Source organism: Pteronotus mesoamericanus, unplaced genomic scaffold, assembly GCF_021234165.1.
Source record: "Pteronotus mesoamericanus isolate MK-2021 breed Mesoamerican mustached bat unplaced genomic scaffold, CSHL_Meso_final contig_20, whole genome shotgun sequence".
NCBI lineage: Eukaryota > Metazoa > Chordata > Mammalia > Chiroptera > Mormoopidae > Pteronotus > Pteronotus mesoamericanus.
In genome coordinates this window covers 72,460,405-72,487,926 of record NW_026555085.1, presented here as the reverse complement: position 1 = coordinate 72,487,926, position 27,522 = coordinate 72,460,405, and positions in this window count along the sequence as shown.

Sequence of the window (27,522 nt, the reverse complement as noted above, 5' to 3'; positions counted from 1 at the left end):
CACATTGCACAAAAAGATTTTTACCTTTCTTGAAATAATAAAGCACAATATGCCAAAAATGGTGTTTATTTTCTTCCATCTTCAATACTATGGCTACACAAAAATGCACCAATTTTGGTGAGTTTTTATAAAAATTCACCCTGATATGACAGCTGTCACAATACAATTTAACAAAATTGTTTAGAATGAAGTTAAAGACCACTAAGCGCTACTAGAGCCATCTTATGGACTAAATCAAATAAACTTCTTGGCCAATCCAATATTTTATCTATGAAACTTTTCCCCATATTTTATATGCACTCCCACAACACATTTTTTTTGCAAATGTTAATGTCCATTTAATTCCCATTTGTATAATTTTCCTTGCATATTTTCCTACTTGGGTTTATAACTTTTCCTATCTTCTCTATAGTAAAAAGAACCACATAATATTTTTCAAAATAGATAGGCAGGAGTAAATAAGCAGCAGAAAAAGTGTGCAGAACAATTTTAGTGATGGATTGGCAATATCTTTATAATTATTTCTATCATAAATCTAACAGTGATAGCATACAGTGTCTTCAACAGAAGATATGTATATTTAACTTTTTTGGGGAATGTCAAACACAATATACTAAAGTGAGATACAAGGCATATCTGTACATTTATAATACCAAAAAATTGAAAAAAAACCCTCTGATTTTAAAGTTTTTTTTTTCAATGTAATTTTTTTGCTATATAAATGAAGGGTAAAAGAGGCAAAAAAAAAAAAATCGTCCCAATTTGTGATGGAAATGAAAGACTGAGAACCCTCTTTAGATCTGGCTTTTTCACACAAATCATCTCATTGATCCTCAAAACAATATTTTAATTGTTGTGTGTGTATAAAATTATTTATACCATATATATGAGGAAATTAAGACTTATTTCAAGTAATAAACAGAAGGTTGCACTGCTAGTTAAAGGCCATGTAGAAATTTGAACCAACTTTGTGTGACACCAGATCTGGGTGGTTATGACACTATGGCTATGGGGTCTGGAGAAGAAAAAGGAGAAAAATCATTCACAGATGGTTTTGAGTGCATTGAAAGTTATTTATAAAAAGAATATTCAACCATCTTCAATGTATCCATTCCAGCATTTGCTAAAGCTGAGCAAATTTTACTTAATTGGTCATGATGTGGATCATGTACAAAGTGATGGTAAAGCCTATGACTTTGAACTTAACCAGACATGTTTTTCATGATTTCATGAATGACTAAATTATAATAGCTGGAGGATAATTAAAAAACAGGATTGATTACTAAAGCAGATTGCTGAATTGTTTTCTTTGTCAGTCTTTGAGAATGAGGTAAAATGATAATCTTTTCCTAGTTAAATAGATAAGAGATTTCATTTTCCTCAGCTTCTTCAACATAGAGCTCCTCTGAGAAACCTACCTTAATGAGTTATCTTAATAACTGAATCTTCTCTCATGTGCTTCCTCAAACACTTAATGCACTATAGTGTTTTGTATAGTAATTTATATCTGGTAGCTACAAGTTCTATAATTGTGTCTGGAGTATCATGTATAGTTTTGCTCAGTGAACTGGTCAATAAGCTTCTTCAAAACAGTGATCAGGTCTTTAAAATGTTTGTATTGAAGTGTATATAGAGCAGGGATAATGGGAGAGAAGGGCAAGTAGGTCAACATTTGAGCAAAAAGATACAGCAACAAATAAGACTGGAAAGACAAGTAAGAGGAAAGCAAAAGAGAACTGTATTATGAGTCAAGAGAAGGAGGTTGTAGAATGAGAAGAGTCAAACACCACAGAGAAGTTATGCGGGATGGGATTGGGATTGAGATAGGCTACTGGTTTTCAAGAAAGTTATTGATTGTAATTTTAATAGAAGGATGAGAAAATAAGGTAGATTACAGAGGATTGATGAATGAATTGGAGGTGAGAAACTAGAGGCAGAAAGTGTTTACTATTGTAATTTTCTAAGAAGATTTGTTATAACCTAAATAATCTAAAGTGGCGGTTTGAAGAAAAATAAAAACTGAAAAAGGGCAGTTCTAGGATAAAAGTACTTGAGCATGTTTAAAGATCAAGAGGAATAAGAGGATAGGAATAAATTGAGAATAAACAAGAGAGGAGGCCATATTGGTCAATGTAAATCCCATGTGATCTGGTACCAGACCACTAGGGTTTGAAACTTGAATTTATTAGCTGTGTATACTTTGGCAAATCTCAGTTTTGTCACTTATTGATATGGAGATAATTTAGGATTATAGTGAAGAGTAAATGTTAAAATTAAAGTACTTATCCTAGTGACTGGCACATGGTTAAGATTGAATCGGTAAGAGCTATTGTTGTTGAAATTTCCTAAATAAAAACCATAGATAGAAGTATTGGTTTGAAGGTACAAAAGAAAAAAAACATTTTTTATTCCTGAGGAAGATAGAACTCATGACGTTATAGATTATGTGCAGGAGGTAAGCTGAAGCTGAAGCAGAAACTATCAGATAGGCTCAAGTTTTTGTTTTAATGAAGGGAGTCTAATTATTAAGAATGAAAACTTAATCATGGTAGATTTGGTTTGAAGCAACTTTTTTGACAATTATGAGGAATTAGTGAGTACAATGATGAGTAGAAAACATTAAGGATTCTATTTAAAATGCAAATAGCAAATTGATCTCTACTCTTATGTGAATTTTCTCTAGCAATATGTAATAGTCCAGAGGAAAGAAATAAGAGAAAAGATATTGTGGTTCTTCAGTGTTGTTTAGAGAAGCTTTTATGGTGAAAGTTGAGATGGTCATGGGATTTGTGATTGCTTGTAAGAGAAGAGTCAAGATGGATGAGAGAAGAAATAAAATAAGGAAGGGATAATAAACTCAATATTAAATTATTTTGAAGATAGAGCAGGATCAGTGGGTTCTGTTGTAGGTGGAAGAAATTAAAGAAGGGAATTTCAGTAGTTCAGATTTTCATGTGCATAGAGGTTGAGGTTAGTAATAACAATTCCAGGTTTATTACTCATGTTGAGTAAAGGTAAATGTACAAGGATGGACATGTCTTCTGCTGATGGAGCATAGAATATGCTTAGAATCAGGACTAACATTTTATAAAAGAATGCGAGTTCCAGAAAGCATTCTCTTCTCAACTCTGCCAGGCTACCATATCAAGTTAAGTCTGTTATTGGGAAGATATGGAATTTTGAGATTTGGGGTCCCCATCTAAGTCAACTCACTTGAAAATCTTGAATCCCAACATTCCCTGGACTCTCTGAACTTACAAATGTGACCCACTCTAACCAGGATAATGATGTACCTACCATGTAAGAGAAAGAACCTATCCAACATGGATCAGCAAGAGTCTGTAGAATGGGTAAATGAGACTTCTAGTTCAACATTCTAATTCTCATACTCTTGTTAATGTACAAGTTAGGTGTGGCATTTAGAACAATAACTCTCCAGAAAATTCAGCTATCTTTTCTTGTCTGGGATAAGTTAAGCTCTATGAAAGTTTGTTTCTTTGCCAGGTTAATGTCTGCCTTCATGCGGGTTCCAACTGAACTCAGCCTTGAAGGTCAATTTCTACTTTTTATACCACTCCTATTCCTTATGTAATATGATGACAAATCATCAATGTAAGAAAATTTGCTTAAGGAATACCTTTCTCTTTTAGCATTGTTTTAACTCTTGCTTTTCAATAGTGCAGCTTATATTAAACATGTATACTTTTATTAAAATTATAATTATGTGGATTCTCATAAAGTTCCTGTTTGTATTAAATCATAAATTAGAAATGACAGTAAACATATGTTCATAAGATTTGTCAGGTTTCTAGTTTTGTTTTAGTTATTTTGTGGTCACATTTGTAAGCCTTAAATATGGTTATGGTCATCAAAGACAATAGATTTAATCAATTGTGGTTATAGATCAAAAAATGCATGATCAAAACCTTTTATATATATAATTAAATGGGAAAAATGTTTTTATTCACTGGAAATATTTTTTAAGGAAATGAACTATATTTACTTAGAAAAATAAAGACAAGTTACTTTGATAACTTGAGATTGGAAAGAAAGACATCAGGTTGTGTTGCAGCCTCTCTACGTCAGGCAGGTCCACTCGGGCTCAGGTAGACGGGAGAAGATGCGTGGAGCCTTGAGGATGCTTGACATGCCTTTATTTGGGAGAGTCACACAGGCACAACCCCGTGTCCGGGGAAATCACACAGGCCACAAAGCCTGTGTCCAAGTTGGTGCCCCAGCTCCCCACTTTGTCCAAAGCTCCTACCCTTAAAATGCTAGCCCTAAACAAAGGAGGCTACAGGCCAGAAAGTGCAGTAACTATCACGAACAGCGCATGTGAGCCTACTCAAGGCTATGGGGCAGTTTATTGCATCAGGGCTCAAGGCCGTGAGACCTGGGCTCAAGGCTGTGGGAACTCTGCTTTATCAGACTCCTTCATGGTTGTGAGGAGCTGCTCTCTCCAGTTACCCATGCATCTGGGGGAGGGAGCCAGACTGCCACCACCTATCTTACACCAGGGAAATGGGACTGAAGGAGAGTTTTTTTTTTAATACAAGAGCAAAATTACTCTGTTGAAAAAATTATATCCCAGCATTTGGGTGCTTGAGAGTAGTAATGAGATGAGAAGGAGAAAAGTGGGATCAAACACATGGAGAAAGGCCTGTACTGCCAGAATTGTCCAAAGGACATTTAAAAAACAATAATACCAAATGTGAGTTGTTTTCTTTGCTGTGATCTTCGTTCCTTCCTCTCTCTCTCCCTCCCTCTCTCTCCCTTTCTTTCTCTCTCTCTCCCTTTCTTTCTTTCTTTTCTTTTCTTTCTTTTCTTTTCAAACTTCCTGTAAAGTATGGACTTTAAATACACCTGGAATAGAGTATCGTTTTTTTAAAGCTAAAGAAAAAAGATTTAGTTCCTTGTCATAGTTTGTACAGAGCAGAGAGAAAGGAACAACTGCGTGATAGAGACCCATGACAAAAATTCAGTAGATATAGAAAAGTACAGCTGGAGGTGGCTCTGGGAAAATCCCTGGGCCTTCAATTCAATCCTACTTAGATTCTGAGAGGCAGAGTGAACTAACCTAACTCTAAGTAACACGTAGTTTGATCTCAAGGCACATAGCAATCATTTATATACTACTAGCTATATGACTTTGAACAAATAACTTCACCTTTCTCAGTCTCAATGTGTTCATCCACAAAAATGGAAGAAAAACGGCCTACCTAAATGGATTTTCTTGATGGAAATTAAATGTTAAATATGGCCATTGCAGTTGTTATTGTTACTATTAAATTTGATATTTTTTCTTCCTTAATTTAATTTCTGGGAGACAGTACTGTACACTTAAAGATGATTGATTAGGATTTGGGGGCATGGAGATGAAGGATGGAAGTGGATATACGTAGAATTAGTCTCTTCCCCTTCTCATCCAGAATTGTGAAGAAAAGGTCTGTATTCACTCTCTTTCTTACTTCTGTTCACTTCTTTTTTTTTTTCTTCTACCAATTACTGTTCATTAAATGCTGCTCACATAAAGGATGTAAATGTACCATTACAAAAACCCAGTTTACACTGACACTTATTCTCATGCCCTTTTTTGCATTGACACTATAGTTCACACTCTTTGAAATATTCTATGCCTTTTTTCTTCTGTCTCTAGGTTTTCGGTTCTTCTTGTGCATCTATTTATTTTTTGTGTCCATGATGAGCATCTGTTCTTCTGTACACCACTCATCACCAACAACAAAACCATACGCCACCAGGTACTGTTATTTCTCCTACCCAGTGCTTTTCTGCTTATCTGCTCTCAGAACTTTAACCATTATTGCACATTGTTAGTTTCCACATCTGTATCTTCAGTTCCTGAGTTTTCAACCCATTTATTCAACTGTCAGCTGGAAAGTTCTACCAAGATGTCCCTCAAATACCTCAACATACATCCAAAGATATCTATTTTTATTTCTCCTTAAAACTGGCTTCTGATGTTATTTTCAATTTCATTTGGTGACAACAAAAATTACATCTTGTCACTCAGGTAGAAACCATAGTCTTTCATGTTTCTTTTCCCTCTCACATTCTACCCATATCTAAAAAATCAATGGTCCTCAAACCTTGATTTCAAACTTAGTAAAATACACTAAGCATATACTCCAAAATGAGGTAATTTGGATATTATTTACAGGTATGATCAATCCACATTTTAGTTTAAAGAAAACCTATTTATTATGAAATAAAAATACAAAGTCATAATATTTATACCCCACAACTACTATACTATATTTTCATGCTAAATTCTGCTAATTCTACCTCTTACATTTGTGTTTAATTGACCTCTCATTTTTTGCCTCTTTTCACTATTATGGTTCAGACCCTCATTGTTTCTTGCCAGGACTGCTGCAAATGACTCATTTTGTGGTTTTTTGATCTGTGTGTGTTTTTCTCAAATCTTTACATGTTTTATTTTATCCAAACTTTATAACTAAGCCTTTTCACTTCCCTACTTAAAACTGTGTATTAGCCTTTCTCTGCTTATGGGATAAAACTAAGCTTTGTTAAAAAGCTTTCCATGGTCTACTTCCCTTTCTAGCTGGATGTGTTTTTACTTTTTAAATTTCAGCAGAGTCAAACTACTGTATTTTCTTACATGTAAACACATACTTCTCACTGTTCTGACTTTGTATATTTTCAATGCTTCTTTGTGTGTTTCCATCCTCCCTTTGAGGGCACTTCTTTTTCTCATCTATACTTAGTTCTTTAGACTCATTTTGGGTGTTTCATCATCTAAAATGCATTTTCTCTAACTACTGGAATTAGCTGGGTGGTCTACATATGTCTCTAATGTCCTATGGATAGATAGCTCTATCATCCTGGAGCTGAATGCTATGGGAGGAAAATACCCAATCACATTGATTAGTCTCACCTTAAATCTATGACTACAATTTTTAAGTGGGCTTTTAAATCATGGATACCTTTATTCATTCATGCTCTCAATTTTTTAGATTCTTATTTGACACAGCTCTACAAGTCGCTAACACCATCCTGTTCACCCTCCATTTCAGCTAATGACCTTGAATGTTATACACTAAAAATAGAAGCAGATGGAAGAGAAATTCCACTCTCACTACTGTATTTGTTAAGATATCCAGCATCTGTAACCATAGCAAATACTTTGCCTTTTCACTTGTTACCAATGGTGAACTATCCATAATTTTATCTAAAGCTAATTTTTCTATTTTTCTGTACTAGATCTCATGCTTTTCTTGTCTACTCAAAGATATTGCTCCAACAATATTTTAAATCTCTTTTACATCATTTTTCTCCATTGAATTATCATAGAAATATCCTGTGATTTCCACATTTCAGAAAACAAGGCAAAACAAAACAAAACTTATTACCTATTAGATGATATTAAGAGCTTGTCATAAATTTTGTTTGATGTGATGATGGGATTGTGGTTATGTTAAAAAGTAGTCACTTGGAAATACATACTAAAGTATTTTTAGGTAAAATGATATGATGCTTAGGATGTGATTTGAGAATGTGGGAAGAAAGAAATGAAATAAGATTAGCAAAATATTGATAACTATTTAATTTGAATGCTAAACTGTTGTCCATACTCTTGTGTATATATGGAATTCTCTACTATAAAAAGTTTAACAAATGTATATATTCCACACAGCCATTACCACCATTATGATATGGTGGTAATACCATATCATATGGTGGGAATACATCTCTTAGCTCTAAAAGTTTACTCATACCCCTTTGTAGTCCCTGGGAAATATTGATACATTTTCTAAACTTTTGTTTGCTTCTTTTAGAATTCCATATAAGAAATATCATGTTGTATGCAGTCTTTCAGTTCTGGCTTCTTTTACTTATGATAATGGTTTTCAGATTTATCCATGTTGTGTGTACTAATTTTTTGTACTTTATGCTGATGAAGAGTAAGTATACCATTGTACTGATATAACACAATTTGTTTAACCTTTTATTAATTAATTGATTATTTCCAGATTTTGGATATTATGAATAAATCTATAATGGACTCTGGGGTAGTGGTCTTTGGATGGGCATGTTTTGTTTTTCTTGTAAATAACTAGGATGGAATTGCTGAGTTAATATAATTGCATGTTTAAATTTATATGAAAATGCCAAACTTTTCCAAAGTCATTGTACCATTTTGTATTATCAATAATACATGAGTTCCAGGTCACCGCAGCACTTAGCAATGTAACTCTTTTTTTAATTTTAGTGTTTATTGTAGATTTGCAATGAAATATCATTATGATTTTAAGTTTTCATGTTCCTAATGACTGATAATATTATGCATCTTTTCATATGTTTATTTTTTCTTTTATATATTTTTAGTGAAATGTCTGTACAGATCTTTTACACAATTTGTATTGTTGACTTATTTTATTGTTGAGTTATAAATTGTTTTCTTTACATATTTTGCATACAAGTCCTTTATTACATACAAGTTTTGTAAATATTTTCTCTGGCTGACTATGTTTTCCTTTACTTAATCAGTCTTCTGAAATAAGGAAAGTTCATCAAATTTATCAATTTTCCCTGTTATGGTTTTTTCTTTATAAGTCCTATCTAAGAAACAATTGACTAACTTAAGGTCACCTAGGTCTTCTGTACTGTCTTCCAGAAGTTTTACAGTTAGAGCTATCACATTTGGATGCATAATCAATTGAGGGTTAATTTTTCTCTTTGTTAGTAAGTCTGAATTGAAGATCATATTTATATGTAGATGTCTAATTGTTGCAGCACCATTTATTGAAAAAACTATCCTTTTTCTATTGGGTTACTTGGGCACCTTTATTTAAAATCAATTAATTATATATTGACCTTTTTTTGTGAACTCTCTATCCTCTGCCATTGATCTCTATGTCTATCCTTACACCAAAATAGGTCTTAGTTATTATAACTTTGTATGAAATCTTGAAACATGTAACTTTAGGCCCCCAAATTTGTTATTCTTCAAAATTGATTTGTAAATTTTAGTAGATCCTATGCATTGTGATATACATTTTAGAATTAGATTGTTAATTTCTATTAAAAAATCTTGCCGATGTTTTGATTGGAATTATATTTAATTGCTGATCCATCTGTGGGAAATTAACAATAAATCTTCTAATTTATTAATACAGTGTATCTCTCCATATTTGTGTCTTTAAATTTTCTCAGCAACGTTTTAGTTTTCACAGTACAGGCATTGCACACATTTTTTGAAATTTTTTTCATGTTTTTGATGCTAATATAAATGATACCATTTTTTTTAATACAATTTTCAATTGTTGCTCATCTATGAAAATGCAACTGTTTTTACCAAAATATTTACCTTGTATTTTGTGACCTTGCTAAATTTAGTTATTAGTTTTGGTAGCTTTATTGTACATTCCTGGATTTATTATGTAAACAATCTTTGTTTTCTGTGAAGATAGACTTATTTCTTTCTTTTTAATCTGTATGCTTTTTTTTTTAAAGGAAAAAAATTACTGCCGTTCAATATTGACTAGAAGTGATGAAAGCAGGTAGTGTTGCTTTGTTTCTGGCCTAAGGAGGGAAGAATTTCATTTTTCACTGTTGTGCATATGTTTGTAGTTATTTTATACATATCCTTATAGAGTTGAGGGAATTCCTTTCTATTTCTAGTTTTTTGATATTTTTATTATAAGTGGATGTTGAACTTTATCAAAAATTTTTTTTTCTGTATCTACAAAGATGGTCATATACATTCGCACTATGTTGATATTGAACCGCATATTAATCCAACTTTGCCTTTTTAGGATAAACCTAAATTTCTTGTGAATTGTTATCCTTTTTGTATGTTGCTGGAGGAAAGTATTTTTGCATATATACTTATGAAATATATTTGCAGTTTTCTTGTCATTTTTGTTTGTTTGTTTGTTTTAGTAATTGAGTTATTCTGGCCTGATGATTTGGTAGGGTTAAATGTTCACCACTCTCCTACTTTATGATATAATTTAACCTAAAATTTGTGTTAATTATTTTATATTGTTGAGTCATTTTCAGCCTGGAGTTTTCTTTGGGAGAATTTTCAGTTTTCTTTAATAGAAAGAGAGCTATTAGTATTATTTATTTCTTCCAAGAGTCTGTCTGTTTCACTTACAATTTAATACATTAATTATATTCATTTTAAAAGTTCCTGATGATGCCAACACTGGAGCATCTCTGGGTCTGGTGTTGATTATTGCTTGATTTCTTAATAACAGATCTATTTTTCCTGCTGATATTTTATGTCTTATAATCTTTTATTGTGACACTATATAAAGAAGGTCACTGGAAACTAAGGTAAATAGTATTTATGCCTTGGAATGGTTACAATTCTTTTCTTATCAGTTTACTAATACTGTTGTAAATTTAATTAAAAATCAGTAATTTCATTGTGTATGATTTTTGTTATTTATATAATCTTTATATATATCTTAATGCATCACAGACTTCAAATTCTTAGAGTGGAATACAGCTGCCATTTTGTTCTTAGTGCAAGTCCTGGATATCCAAAGTGGGGGTGGAGCTGAGTTGGTTGTGAATGTTCTCCATCCATCTTAGATCCACCCTCTTCAGTTTTAGCAGGTCTCACATGCCTGCACCACAGGTGGATCTCTCTCAGTTCTTTTCCCTCACCCAGTGGTACAGCGCCATTGTTTTTTACTTGTTTCAAGACTACTAGTGGTAGTAATGAAGGAGGCCTCTGTTTCTGTTTTTTGTTTTTCTCTATCCTTAGTCCTAATAAGGCTTTTTATTTTTAGCTTGAGTATTGAGCTTTCTTAATAGTCCTCACCTTCCCCACTACACAGCTGACTTCTCTGCCTTTTTTTTTTTTTTTTTTGATGAATTTTTGGTACAAACAAATTTCCTGCTCTTTACTTAGTGTAGCAAACTTCTGCTTTGTGTCAGCTTAAGATCCTCAGTATGAGTACATCCTGTCCTTCCCCCAGTGACAGATATCTTTTGTTTAGATTCAGTGCAGGCTGAGAATGTGGGCTCTACCCTTCCTCCGCACCTGAAGTCCTTTTCATGGGACTTGGGATTAGGAGTGCTTTCAGGCTTTTTCCCAATATCACGTGACATTTATTTATAACCCTATCCTTGTGACTACCAACATTCATCTGAAAAGGGGGAGGGCATGATATCAGTGTGAAGATTTTACTTTATATGGGAGATAAGTCTTATATACTCCTGGGATTGTGTCAATTACTCTTGCTGCAGTGAACTGCTTATCTCTATGCTGTAACCATGAAATTGGCTCTTTCAAGTCTTCTGCACTGCCCCCAATCTTTCTTATGAGCAACTGGTAGAGGGTCATGTTGAATTGCTTCTGCGTGTAAACTCTCCTTGTGTCTTTGGCTTCCAGGAATTCTAAATTGTCATGCTAACCAATATTAAGACTTCAAGCTTTCATAAAAAGTTTTGTTGTTTTTTTCTACCCACTTTTATGGTTGCCACCTCTTCCTCCCATTCTCTTCCAAGAGAAAAACAGATTGTGGTTCCCAATTATCCTTGGCAGAGCTTGTCACATTTGGAATTATGTAAACTAGGTTGCTTTGAAACCTTGGTTCTCTTATACCATCAAATATAGATATGATAGTACAGATTATTCAAACAAAATTGTATGGGCTTTTATTTGGATTTAGGGTGAGCGTGAGGTTCTCTTGTGTCTCTCTACATCCCAAGTGGAAGAACTATCTGTCTTTTTCTTTGCATTCTTATTCAGTACTCTCATTATAGAGAACATCTAAAAATATCAAAGCATCTTCTAAAAAATTTACTTAATCTGCAAATGCCTTTAGAAACACCATGAAATCTTGGTCTTGGTGATAATTCCATTTTAGAAATATTAAGTTAGTGCAGATTCCAATTACCTTCAACCACAACTCCAAAACACAACATAAAACATTCTTGGTAATCACCTGAACCTTAGAGGGCCTCAGACATGGACACCATCAAATTATTTTCTTCTTCAGAGAGAGCACGTGCAGCATTTCTGCCTGGGTCTCTCTACCCACTCTTGTTCCTTTTGGCAAATTCCTACATCCTCATCAACTCACAGCTTAAATTCCACTACTTCAAAACTTTTTTCCCTAATCTCTAATCTAAGTGAGGCCCTCGCCTCCTCACTATATTCTCTTATAGTTCCTTATAGATATCCTTCTAAGAACTTAGCATAGTTTGCAATTTATAAACATATTTGAGTATTCATTTAATGAATTTCTTCCCCTGTTGTTTACAGTTGTTCACTGTACTGTTGAGATAGTTTAACCAGTACTTAGCATTTTGCCTAGTGTTTAGCAGGTGCTCAAAATTTGTTGAATAGCTAAAATCCTTGTGAAGTGGAGAGTCAGAATGAAGAGAAGCAATAGCAGGTAGTTGACTAGAAATGCAAAACAGGTTTCCAAGCACTTTTTGACACAGAAAACATGTAAGGCCACTTATCAGAAATGCAATCCAAATATGTGGCCAAACTAGGTCCTCTGTCTCTAAGGGGAGTGGGAAGGTGAGATGAATATTTGCTTTGAGTTTATACTCCCATGTGAGCTTGGTGAAAGAAATGCCCTATAAATTTGAGATGAGGCAATTAAGCATGAAAGCTTTGGACACACACCTGACTCGAAGAACTCTATTACCCACTTAGAGAGAAACATACAGAATTGGAAATCGTATTGCCTTTATATACCAGGTAACCAGCATTTGACCATACAATATATTTCACTGAAATCATCTCATCCCAAATTAATGAAGAAAGGACAGATTGTTTAGAAAATAATGTTGGAAAACTGCCTTACTCTATGAAAAAATAATACTGAATTTCTACCCAATACTATGAAGCTGGATTTCAGATAGATTAATTTTGCAAAGTTAATAGACTCAAATGTAGGAGTTTTAGTCACCTAAGGTTGAGAAAAGACTCCATAGAGAACACTGCAAAGCACAAATCATGAGGTAAAAAAAAGGATTAATTTGATTACATAAAAAATTGCAGATTTATTTTTAATTATGATACTATGAATAAAATTAACAAACATATAGGAATGGGATAATTATTTGCAGTGTCTAAAACTGACATGATATATACCTATCACACATAAGGAACTTAACCGCAATGAAACATAGGAAAAGGTAAAAAATAGGCTACTCCCAGGGAAAATACCCAAAAAGTTAACAGATATATAAATATATGTTTAGTCTCATTGGTAGTCAGAGAAATGCAGTTGAAGCAAGAGTGAAATGTCACTTTATACACATCAGATTGGCCATGGATGATGCAAATTTGCTGGGAATGTGAGCATGCATGAACAGTTCTGTATTACTAGCAGGCCTGTAATTTGGGGCAGGCAGCTCTTCTGAGATCGGCCTGAAAGTATTTACTCAGACTAAATGTACACGTGACCTATAACCTAGCAATTCTGCTCCTGGATCTGCACTCCAGAGGTAATTTTACAAAGATCCAGGGCCATATATAAAGGGCATTTGGGAAGGTGAGGAGTCAGAGACAGTTTAGCTGGGAGAATGGAGAAGTGAAATATGGTGGACACACACAGTAGAAGATAGAATGCGGCAGTTAGAAACAGTAGTCCAGCTGTATACAGCAACATGGATAGATCTTATGAAACCATAGCCTATAAAATATAGCAATAATCTTAGTAACAGTAGGTAGCACGTATGTAGTATTTACTGTGTCAATTATTTTTCTGACCTCATAACAACCCTGTAATGTTTTATTATTATTATTCACATTTGACAGATGAAGAATCTGAGGTACATCATGTTGCACAGTAAGTACATGTGCTAGAATTTGAACTTTTGCAAGCTGACTGCAGAACTCTTGCTCTGGAGTAGACATTAGATGCCTAAGAACTATGGCCAGAGCTATATAACAATACCATTAATGGAAAGGATACAAGCAGTCATATCATTTGATATGAGCAAATAAAAAAGTCACAATGACCAGAGAATGAAACACATAAAACAAGACTCACAGGACAAAATGAAATAAATCCTTGTGTGTTTTTTACTCCACACTTTTTTATACACAGATGCACAGTGACTGGAGATTAGGCAGGGGACACTATCTGCGTCAGAGTTGGGACAGTAAAATACAAAAGCAAATGACAGTGCTGAAAAAAGACCAGGGCCTGTTTCTTGCTTGAAGCTACCATGGTTGCCAGTGGCTCATAGAAGCAGAGATAGGTTATTAGATTAAACTTACAGAGCAGCAAGAAAACCAACTTATAAGGGAGACAACTGTCTCCAACATTTTTCTTATTAGCTGCCTGGTATAAAGGAGTAAAGGAATGCTTCATTTCCCTCTATTTTTTCAACTCTCTCCCTCTATTATTTATAACCTGTTCGCCGAAGGGTGGATGGCCTGAGGATGCTATGTAACCTATGGATCTACAGTGGAAATGGATATAGGAAACACTGATTCTCACACTCTACATTTTTGACATAATTGTTCAGTTGCTGTTTGCAATATCCAAACTGTGCTCTTCTGTTTGTCTCTGCTACAGTTTCCTTCCCCTAAGGCTCTCCCTACCTATCTCCACCTTTAAAAATTCATCCTTTCCTTTGAAGCTGCCTCCAGATCCTACCGCCTCAATCAAATCTTTGCAAATCTATTCAACCAAAGTAGACCTTACCTTCTTGGATTTTCCACAGTACTGTTTTAAATTCTGCTATCACCTATTAGCCCTGCCTAGGATTACAATAATTTGTGTATACATTTTTGCATGTCTGTCTTGTTTGTCTTTGCTTTTCTCATAATGAATGTTTACACATGGTATATTCTTAGTAAGTGGCTATTGAATTGAATCAGAAGGTTTCAAACATGCAGGGTTTTTTTGTTTTTTGTTTCCCAACAAGATAAATCTTGTGGTGCTATGTAGAGTGGATTAGGGGCTGGGAAAACATGGATTTAAAAAAAAAATGTTTACAAAATGCATTTTTATATTCAGGCATGAGTTGATAAGTGTCTGTATATAGGAGAGGAAATAGTGATTCACAGGGAGATTCTGGAGAGAAAACAACAGACTGTTATGAATGCTGATGATAATGAAGATGATGACAGCAATGAGGATGATAGCTTACATTTGTATAGCAGTTTACAGTTTATGTAGATTATTCCAGAGTTATGTATGGTGAATTTATTTTTGAGAATCAAGAGAAGTAATGTGATAAATAATCATGTGTAAAAGTGATAAAGTGCATGGCATTCTTTCATTTTCCTGGGAAAAGCTTTCCATCTTCAAAGTTGGAAGATACAGAGCACAGAACATGTTGACAGCTTAGAAACCAGGTTAATCATGGCAATGTGAGTTTCTACATTTCTCCTGCTTATGAGGGGGTGGTCAGAAGATCTATCTGAACAGCTGGAGAAATCCATTAGAACAAGTCCTTAATAATGAATTCCAAATACTAGTGTTATTTTTAGCAAACATTTATTTAACTTCCATGGATTTTGTGGGAGCTGTATTATTATTCCTCCAGAGAGGTGGAAACGGAGCAGTAGTTTCTTCCATCTGAAAAACGATGGTTTCCAACTTGTTATATTTTGATGCAAAGGTGAAGTGAATGTTTTTGCTTTCTGAGGACTAAGGCCACAGGACATTTTTAACAAGATGCCACTGGGTCATTTGCATTTGCATCAGAGAAATCTGGAGCTGTAAAGGAAGCTGACTGCAGAAACCTTGGGGCATCAGAGCACTTTCTTCATTATTATGTATGTATTAGCATGATATATATATATATATATCGATGTATTGAGGAGTGTTCCAATCAATTTGCTCACTATCCTCTTAAGCAAATTGATTGGAATACAAAGTAATATTTGCTTAATTTGTGTCTGCTTATTTCCTATTTTTAGCTTAAAGATGAAGAGATATAATGTGTACACACATTGGACTTAACTACTTCCATTTTGTTTTTGTTTCCCTCAATTTGTACTTGTAGAAAGGGCTTGAGCTATATCCTGTTTTGGGACAGGAAGAATTATGCTATTTTGAAATACAAATTGGTGTCATTTCTGGGTTCTACTTTCTTCTTTATGAACAACAGGGATGAGGGAGTAAACAAAATGGTTCAAAAATCAGGTCTAGTGCTGGTTCCTGAAAGAGGAATAAAGACTCCAAATTCTGTTTCACAGTGGGAACAGAAGATGACCATTTGTTCTGGTCATGGAAGAGGACAACAAAGTTGCAGTCCAGTGTGTAGGAGCAGGAAGAGTGGCAGGACTTTCAAGGCAGAAATGGTTCTTAGAAGGTCATAGGCCAGAGTGTTGGTTCAAGTGAGGTTGACTGGGTAGGAGAAGGACCAGAGCAAGTGTAAGGTTGGTGTGGATGAGCTGAAGGTGGTCTCATTGATTGGGTCAAATCAGGAGGGAAAGGAAACTAAGCCCCTATTTATGCAGCATCAATTTCAGTTACTATCACCTGATGTGAATGAGGTACCAATATGTACATGTGGGAATTGGATAGAGGGTACATTCATTGGCACAAAAATGGGAAACAATGAATAATTCAACAAGGAGATTAATTGAGGCCACTTAAAAGGAAAAACAGGACCTATATTTATTTTATAGTGGCATTGATAGGAAACTGATCATCTGATTGTAAGAGAGCTATCTTTTCAGGTAACATTTCAGAATGCCTATATGGGAATTTTTCAGGTTGTGTTCTTTTTTAAAAATGTATTGAGGTGACATTGATTAGTAAAATTATATAGTTTTCAAATATATGATCCTATAATACATAATCTATATTTTTCATTGTGTGTTTACCACCCAAAGTCAAATGTCCTCTGTCACCATATATTTTACACCTTTTATCTTTTACTACCTCTTCTCTACCCCACTTCCCCTCTGGTAAACACCATACTATTGTCTGTGTCCATGAGATTTTGTGTGTTTGCCTTGTTTGTTCATTTGTTGTTTTCAAAAAGTTTTGTATTTTACATATGAGTGAAATCATGGTTCTTGAGCTTTTTTGTCTGACATATTTTACGTAGCATGATATTCTCCGTAGCCATCCATGTTGTCCCAAATGGCAATATTTTATCTTTTCTTGTGGCTTAGTATTATTTTACTGCATGCATCCATGTAACAAATCTTTTTCCAACAATCTATTGGAGGACATTATGTCATGACAACCATGAATAATGCTGCAATAAACATGAGAGTCAAAATATCTTTAAAAATAAATATTTTCAAATTTTTCAGGTAGGTACCCAGAAGAAGGTTAACTCGGTCATATGGTAACTTTATTCTTAATTTTTGAGGAACTGGCATACTGTTTTTCACCATTGCTGTACTAGTTTATATGCCTATCAGCAGTAAATATGTGTTCCTTTTTCTCCACAATCTCTGCAACACTTATTGTTACTTGTCTTGTTGATTACAGCTATTCTAACAGGTACGAGATGGTATCTCAATGTAGTTTTAATTTGCATTTGCTTAAGCTAGTGAAGTTGAATATCTTTTTCATATATTTGTTAACCACTTGTGCATTTTCTTGGGAGAAGTGTTTGTTCAGCTCTTGTACCTACTTTTTAATTGGATCGTTTGTTTCTTTGTTGAGTTGTATACATTCTTTATATATTTAGAATATTAACCTTTTATCAGATGTATTCTTTGTCAATTTTATTAATCTTTTCAAAGAACCAATTCTGTTGCATTAATTTTTTTGTATTGACTTTTTGTTCTCTATTTCATTTAATTCTGTTCCTATTTTTATTATTTCCTTTCTTTTGCTGGCTTTGGACTGCATTTTTTTTTTAATTTTTCTTGTTTTTTTTAAGATATAATATTAGGTTATTTAGGATTTTTCTTGTTTCTTAAGATAGGCTTATAATGATATAAACATTACATCATTATATAATTTTCTTTTATCACCACTTTCCTGCATCCAAAAAGTTTTGATGTCCTATTATCATTTATCCCTATGTATCTTTTGATCTCTTCTTCTATTTATACTTCTACCATCTTTTTTTGTAGCATGTTGTTTAATCTCTACATATTTGTGTTTTATTCTACTTTCTTTGCTTTATCTTTGAGAATATTCTATGTGCCCTAGAGAAGAATGTATAATCTGGTGCTGTGGGATGAAAGGCTCTGTAAATGATAATTATGTTCATAGGTCTAATATGTCATTTAAGGCCAATGTTTCCTTATTGATTTTCTGTTTGGAGATTTATACATAGTTGTCAATGGGATATGTAGGTCCCCTACTATAATTGTGTTTTTGTAATTTTCCCCCTTTAGTTCCCTTAGAGTTGCTTTATATACTTTAGTGTTCCCTGTTTCTGTGCATATATATTGAGAAGTGTTATGTCATCTTGATGTATTGTCCCCTTTAACATTATAAAACATCTACTTTTTCTCTCTTACTTTTTATATCTTGAAATATTTTTTGTCATATATAAGAATGGCTACATCTGCTTTTTTTATGGATGCCATTTGGTTGGAGAATCATTTCCCGCCCTTTCACTTTGAATCGGTATTTGTGATTGCAGCTGAGATGTGTCCCCTGAAAGCAGCATATGGTTGAGATTTGATTTCTAATACAATCTGCTGCTCTGTGCCCTTTTACTGGTGAGTTTATTCCATTTATGTTTAGGTTGATCATTGATGTATGAGGATTCCCTATAGCCATTTTATCTTTTGTTTTCTGGTAGTACTGTACTCCATTGTTCCTCTCCTGCCCCCCTGCTATGTATCTGTCTGTTATTTTAGTTTGGCAATATTCTGTGATTTTTTTCCCCATTTCCTCTTTTTTCAAGTAAAGTGTTTCAGAATTGTAGTTTTTATAGTTACCTTTAGACATATGCAAAAGAAAGTTTTGTATATACAGTAGTCCTTTTTCTTTTGAATACCTCAAATCTCCACCCCCCCTTTGCAAATTCAGACCTTTACCACCTCCCCTTATATATTTTTTTGTTGTCACAGATTATCCCTATTTATGCTGTGAGTTTTTCTTTCAATTGCAGCAGCTACTGCCTTCTTCTATTTTTAATGTTTTACCTTCTTTAACTTTTATATTTAAGTGTATAATACCAAATTTTGAAAAAGTGTTGCGATATCCTCCTTCTGTCTGTCATTAGTAGTCTTACTTATAGTTTTGTATCTTTTTGTCTTTTATTTCAGATAGAATAACCTTCTTCCTTATTTCCCATAATGGAGACCTTGTGGTGATAAAATTCCTTGGCTTCTGTACGTTGGGAAAAGTCTTTATTTCTCCTTCATATGTAAAGGATAACTTTGCTGGATATATTATTCTTGCCTAGTAGTTTCTCTCTTTTAATAGTTTGAATTTTTGGTTCCACTATCTCCTAGCTTGCAGAATTTTTGCTAAGAAATCTAATGATAATCTAAAGAGCTTTCCTGTATGGGTTCCCATCTTCATTTCCTTGGCTGCCTTGAAAAATTTTTATTTGTTACTAATTTTTGACAGTTTCAATATAATATGCCTTGGAAAAGACCTTTATGGATTGAGATAATTAGATGTTTTGTTTGCTCCTTGGATTTGAGGATCTAGCTTTTTCTCTAGGTTTGGGACATTCTCATCTACTATTTGTTTGAACAGTTTCTCTTTTCCTTTTTCCTTCTGTTCTCCTTCTGGTATACCAATTATTTTTATATTACTCTTTCTGATGGACTCAGTAAGTATTTTTGTCAAGTTTTAAAAATTTATTTGTGATGTTGATTTCTTTCATTAATGTCTTGTAATGTTCAGTGTACACACAGAACTTTTATCTCCACAGTTAAATTTATTACTAATTATTTTATTATTTTTGATGCTATTGTAAATGGGATTATTTTCTTTAATTCTTTTAAGGGTAGTTTATTGTTGGTGTATGAAACACAACTATATTTGTATGTTGTTCCTGAAACTTTATTGGGTATATGAGGTAGTAAGCACCTTTTCTGGTCTTTATAGACTGAATTCTACAGGCAAAGCCCTTTGCCAGTGAGCCAGTGGAGATATTGTAAGCAGGCAATCTAGTGATGTCTGTTGAAGTCCTTTAGTTGGGCAGGTCTAGGCATGGGTCAGTAAGTGGATAGGATTGTTGCTTCTGTCTGAAGGGGATGGAACAGAGTTCTGGATCCAGAGAGGTCAACCAGGCTCTGGAGGCCACTGGTAGATCCAGTGTCTTGGTCCAGGGGAGATCATCTGGCACTAGAATAAGCCTGTAGCTGCAGAGACTTCCTGAGTATTAGGTCTATGGGGGCCAGTCTGCTGCCAGAGCCGGCCAGGAGCTTGGTTCTGAGGGAGCTAGTTTATAGCGTAGATGCATGTGGGCCAGTCTTCTGCTCAGGTGAACCAGCAATCTAGGGCCATGGAAGCCAGCCTGCTGCTGAGGTGTACTTGTTCTGGGGTCCATAGTGAAGTTGAGTGCTCACTTCACTCTCCTTTTCCTAGAGGGAGGGTATGTCTCTCTAAGGTGCGCTGCTAGAGCTTGGGGGAAGGTTGATGGGGATAACATGAATCTATTTTTTTATTTTCCTCAGTGTTTCTTTTCTTATTTCTCTGTTTCATCAGGTACTGGAATCACTCACCTAGAATCCTTGGTTCTTGTGAAAGTATTTTCATGTGTGGATAGTTGTTCAAATTTATGTTTCAGGGGAGCAGCACTAGATTTTTTTAATGTTATTTTGCTGACATGACTCCCTGAAATATTTCTTTTCTAGAAAGAAACACATTGCATTCACATGTTACCCAATAGGTGTGACTTTTAGGATAACAGACACATAGGCAAGGAAGGAACCTATTTTCCCCAGGTTTGACATGACTCATACTCACAAAACCAGAGGAGAAGCAAAGGTCTTAGTATTTGTTGGTGACTTATTTGTGTGGTGTATCAGCAATGGACCCAAGGAAAAGTAAAAGGGGGTTCAGAAATATTCATATATATGATCATTCTTTGACCTTCAAAATATATGTGCCCTTCATAAACCCTTACTGGGTTATTGTAGTTTGTCGACCAATGTGACATGTAAGATGAATAGTTTTTACATATTTTATATATTTATTTGCCTTTTTGTTTCTGATAACCATGTCCTCAGGGATTACCAAAATAGTATTATCCCTGTAAAAATAAATAACAGAAAACATTGAGAAAGAGAATGGAAATATTACATACAAAGGACAGGGAAACCAAATATTTCTTTAGAAAAGGAATAGAAATTAAAGAATCATCTAAAGTTAAAACATAAAATATATTTCCAAGACCACAACTGAACTTTGTATTGACTTTTCTAATAATAGTTGCATTACAGAATAGTGGAAACCTCATATCTATTAACTTGGAATATCCAAATATTTGTATCAGACAAAGCTGCAGTTGTCTTAATAAAATGGTCACATTAATAATGTGCTTCTTCAAGGAAGATGATATCAAATGATTTGCAGAATGATTTTTATCTAGAAATCACTTTATTAGAACATTATCTTTCATTAGAATGTTTTTATGCATTAAATGTGGTGGGACATTTTAAAGTAAATAAAATAAAAACTATCTGTTTGACAGGATAAATCAGGGAGACTGACATTTATTGTATGCTACTTTATACTAACCATTATGTTAATTTGCTTACATGATCTTGTTTAAGTTCCACAGAAATCCTAAGAAATATAATACTTAACCATTCTGGAGATGAGGAAATTAAGGTATAGACAGGTAGATAATTTGTTCAAATAAAAGGACACTGTTTTTAAAGTGCTCATAATGACAAAAACAGAATGACAACAGCAGAATGACAACAACCACATATAGAAGGAATGATAAAGTGTATAACATCATCAATTATAACCATAACAGTAAAAAGTAATTCAGGCAAGAATATAATATTATGTTCCCCATTACAATCTCTCACCCCCAGAATCTATCATATTCTTTCGTGAATTAAAAAATATATTAACATATATTTTTAAATATATTTAAAAGTAAAAAGTAAAAAAAAATCAGAATCATAGGTGAAATACAAAATGTCATAGAGGCATTATTTGGAGAAAAGTATTGAGTACAAATAGTTATACAGTCACTTTTTATCCAAATTTTGAGTAATGGATAGATGTAATTCCATATAAACACCTTCAGACTATAGATAATAATTCCATATAAACAGCTTCAGACTATAGATAAAGCTGGAGGAGCCATCAGAGTTTTAAGGAAGCTGTTGTGACCTTGATGTGTGGTCACCATTGAGGATGGGGCAGGTGTTCACAAAAGTTACTATGCTATGATCAAGGTGAATTTATTTCAGAATTAGGCAGATAGGCAATATTAAAAATTTATAACTCAGTTCATCACTATGTTAAAGAAAAATTAAATGTAATTATTTTAATAGTGCCAAAAATATTTGATAAAATTTATCATCAAATCCTGATGGAACCATTTTGTAAAGTAGAGATATGTTTCCTTAACATGTACTCAAAGATTAAATACTGAAAGCATTCCCATCAAAATCAGAATAGTTCCATTGGATAGTGAAGATAATAATGCTACATTTCAAAATTGCTATAAGAAGAGAAAAAAATGCTGTAAGTAGCTAATAACAATAAATGAAATACACTGGAAGTATAAAATCAAGTATATCAATTATTACACTAAGTGGTGTTGTATGTAATTCTTTTATTAAGTACACATACATACACTTGAATTATTGATAATTTGTTAGTATTAAAGACAATGTCTTTAAGCTTGAGTTGTCAAACTATATTTGATCAGGAGATTCTCAATGTACTTCTAAGAGTAAAGGCTCAATAAATGATTATACCATGTATGCTCCTCAGGTTAAAAGCATATAATCCTATAGATCTTTCAAATAAGTATTAAATTATAGGATACTTCATCTATTTTATTATTGTTATTAAGATTGTTAGTTATCTGAACAGAAACATAAACTCAGCATGCACCATGGGAATATTTATTTATTATCATATAGATAATAGCTATGAATGATACTGTATATAATTACCAGATAGAGACTATAAAAAATGATTTCTAAAACATGTAATCCTGCTGGTCTTTGCAGAATTCCTTAGAAAAACAGTTACATAATAAGTAAGTTGTGTTATCTTCTTGTCCTATAGTATGCTTGGGAAATCTTAAGTCAGCTGTTAGGTTTTGAGAAAAAAAAGTGTTTAAAGGGCAAAATCTTTTGGCATAATGAAAAACCTGTAAGAGATATAAAGAGCTACTAAATGGAATGGGTTTCTACACCAATTTTTCCAAAAAGTGAAGCATATATTTATGAAATACAAACTTCAGTTATTCTTTAAAAAATATTCTGACATCGAAGCACTTATGTGGCTCATTGGTTCATTTCTGATGCAAGCTATGTCTCCTCAGTCTCTCCATAATCTCCTCAGTACCCTGTTTTATAGGCCTTTTTCTTATAGTACTTACTACAATTTTAGGTTTTTCGTGAGGCTGCTTTTTCATTGTCTGCTTCTCCAGCTAGACTCTGAAATCCAAGAGAACATGCATCGTTTATGTTTATTTGTTATCTAGAAGTTAGCAGAATGCTTGGCACAGAGTAGTAATCCATATTTACTGATGGATGAACTAATATAAAAATAAACTAATCAAGTCAGTAAATCAAATCATTAGCACGTTCAAACAATTAATTTGATTGCTCACAAATAGCATCCATGGACTTCCAGTCAAGATGGTGGCAGCATAGGCAGACATGGCTGCCTATATAGGGAGAAACTGAAGTATCTGGCATCAAGGCAAGCAGAGGCCATTGCCTCTTTTCTAAATCCTCCCCCCACAGAGCCAGCAAGCTGGTCCCATATATGAGACTCCATAAACCTGGCTAGTACTGTTCGAACCACCTTGGACATCCCCAGAGATTCTGCCCTACCAAACTTAAGGCCCACCCAAGCTGTTCTTCCACATGAATGGCTTGTCTTGGTTCATGTTTCACAATGTCCTAAATCTTATTGAATAAGCAACAGCTGGCCTTACTGAGCCCCAGGCCCACCACTAGCAGCAAGCAGCTTAGATTCACAGCTTGGTTTCACCAGGGAATCTCCAAGCTCAGCACAGGTAGCAGCCATCTCAGATTGCTTTATAGTTAAGGCAGGGTGGCCCTGGGCAAAACCAAGATGAGGGCTGACCTTGGCTTACAAAACCTGGGAAACCCAAGGGCCAGCACGACCAGTGGTTAGCTACGGACCACATCAGAACACCACCACGCTGCTCTGCACAGCTGATCCTTCATGGGGGGCAGAGGTTCGTGGTAAGTGGTCACAGCCATCCTTAGAGGTGACTGGCCTGGATAAATCCCTCCCATTGACCTGTAAACATCAATCAAGGCTCCACTACAAGAGGAGGATGTACTTAGCCCAAACAAATGGTATATCTCAAGTACCCAGCTTAGGTGAGAGGGAAGATTGTGCCACTGGACACCTATTACATTAGGCCATGCTACTAAGACACAGAGTTGAAGCAGCCCTACTTAATACATAGAAAAAACACAGGGAGACTGCCAAAGCAAGGAGACAAAGAAACATAACCCAAATGTAAGAACAGATCAAACCTCCAGAAAAAGAACTAAACAAAATGGAAATAAACAATCTATCAAATGCAGAGCTCAAAACACCAGTTATGATTGCTCAAGGAACTTAGTGAGGACTTCAAAAGCATAAAAAAGATCATGTTAGAAATGTGAAGGATACACTAATTGAAATAAAGAATAATTTACAGGGAAATAACAGGAGTGGATGAAGCTGAAAATCAAATCAATGATATGGAACATAAGAAGCAAAAAACCACCATGCAGAACAAGAAGAAACAAGAATCCAAAAAATTGAGGATAGTGTAAGCAGCCTCTGGGATAACGTCAAGCATTCCCACATTCACATCATATGGGTAGTAGAAGGAGAAGAAAAAGAGAAAGAAATTGAAAATCCTTTTGAAAAAATAACAAAAGAAAACTTCCCTAATTTGGTGAAGAAAATAGACATGTAAGTCCAGGGAGCCCAGAGAGTCCCAAACAAGATGCATGCCATGAGGTCCACTGCAAGACACATCATAATTAAAATGCTAAAAGTTAAAGTTGAAGAAAGAGTCTTAAAAGCACTTACCTACAGAGGAGGAAAGTTACCTACAGAGGAGCTCCCATAAGACTGTCAGATGATTTCTCAAAAGATACTTTGCAGACTGGAAGAGATTAGCAAGAAATATTCAAAGTCATGAAAAGCAGGGACCTACAGCCAAAATTGATCTACCCAGCAAAGCTATTATGTAGAATCAAAGGGCAAATAAAGAGCTTTCCAGATAAGAAAAAGCTAAAGGAGTTCATTATCACTAAACTGTTATTACATTAAATGTTAAAGGGACTTATTTAAGAAAAGAAGATAAAAATTAAGAACAACAGAATGACAAAAAAATGCATGTCTATGGACAATTGAATCTAAAAAAACAAACTAAGCAAACAAGAACAGCGACAGAATCATGGATACAGAGAGCGTTTTTATGGTTGCAGATGGGAGAGCGGTGCACGGGGAATGGGTGAAGACTGAAGGGATGAAAGAGTACAAATAGGTAGTTATAGAATAGCTTAGTGATGTAAAATACAGTATAGGAAATGGAGTAGCCAAAGAACTTGTACACATGACTCATGGAGATGAACAATGGTTGGGGTTTGCCTGAGGGAGTGGAGGGTGGAGGGAGGGCACAGGGGGAAAATCAGGACAACTGTAGTAGCATATCAATAAAATATAATTTAAAATGTGTAATACCTCAGAAATAAAATTAAAGGGAAATCCCACCCCCCCAAAAATAGCCTTTACCCTACCCTAATTCTCCAGTGATTTGACATATGAAAATGAAGAGATTACTTTTATAGTTTTCTGTTCACTAGGACCAAACAGAATTACTGATACCAAAATGGAATTATTTTTTATTAAGAGAGCATGCATGTAGGTAAGTGCCTACCTGGTGTGTTTAGGCTGGGCATTGGTACCATGATTATAATTGTTAGTGGGTCTAATTAATTTAGATGGATATTTTTAATTAAGTGACTAAACCCGTGCTGTGAAAAAAACTATGTAGAGGAGCTACAATTCATATTTAATGTAGTTCTGGTATTTTATTCCAAGTCCTTTCCATTAAAATAATGGACCAAGTATTGGTGTAGGCAAGTATTTATTTCTTCAAATATCAGGAAGAGTCCCCCTTTCATTTGTAATTTTACTTTGATATTCTCCAGTGATATACTTCTTTGTTCTGCATCTGAGTATTGCCTAACAGAACCAGAGCTTTTGTACAAATTACACTAAATTCTCATATTTAAACACAAGTCCTAAGTATATAGTTTTTTATTAATATATTCCTATAACTCTAGGAATCACCATTCTCAACTGCATAAATATATATGGAAGTTCCCAATATTCTTTCAGAGATCTTTAAAACTAGTTACTCTGGCTCTTCTGAACTTTGTTGTGACTACTTGGTCTGCCTTCAGTTTTTCCCTGTTCCCAGTTGCTATAGTGATAGAATGGGAAGGTTTTATTTCCTCTCTACTTTTTGACCTTTTGGCTAGAACAGAGCATTCAAGACTAATTGTAATCTGAATACTACTGTTTTAAAATGTACTGTGAGTTTTGTATTTATTCAGGTTTGGTACAACCAACAGACCAGGAGATGTTTGCCACTTAAAGACTGTTTGTTATCCACAGTTCCTAAGCAGAGGCAGAATGCCAGGGCCATGAAGGGACACTTGAGGAAGCACAAGGGTTGATAAAGGGGCACATGGAGTAAGGAGAAAGCACAGTTCAGAACCTTTACTGTGATTTTTTGTGGGAAGGAATGGGTAAGGTAGGGCAAGCAGGCTTGAATAAGATTGGATAATTTGAATAATTTTGGCAGGCTCTGGACTATCAGGGTGGTCCCTAGTTTTCCAGTTTCTGTCTTTGGAGTGATTTAGGACAGGGGAATACTGGCTTTGTGTGATAGTTAGATAAAGGAGGTGGTGGGAGGTATGGGCTCTGGGTTGGTTGATTTTTCAAATGAAAAGCATGTTTCTGGCAAGTGGTTCCCATCTGTAAGTATTGGAGAGCCTTGGGAAAGGCAGTTTCTCCTTAGTCAGTAAGGCCTAAGATACCAGAGAGTCAAGAATAGAAAAAATAAGAAAATACAGTTAATACATTCACCTTCACTGCACCAAAGTAATTGGAAGGTATCTTGTAGCTACACAAGCCTCCTCCTTGTCACATATATACTACCTATTGCAACAGCTTCACTGGTTATTTCTTAATTCTTTCACATTCGCTATGCATTGGTTTCATGCCCAAGGGTCAGATACAACAGAAAAATGTTAATAATGCAATTAACCTGTCTACATACTTTATGTACACTGATAAAAGTTATTAAAAAATTGGATCTTTAAAACATAAGCCCCAAAGCATTTAGATTATTGCTACTGTAGTATTATCAATCAAAGCCATTTTCATTTCTTATGACTATAAGATCTGTGACCTATGGATC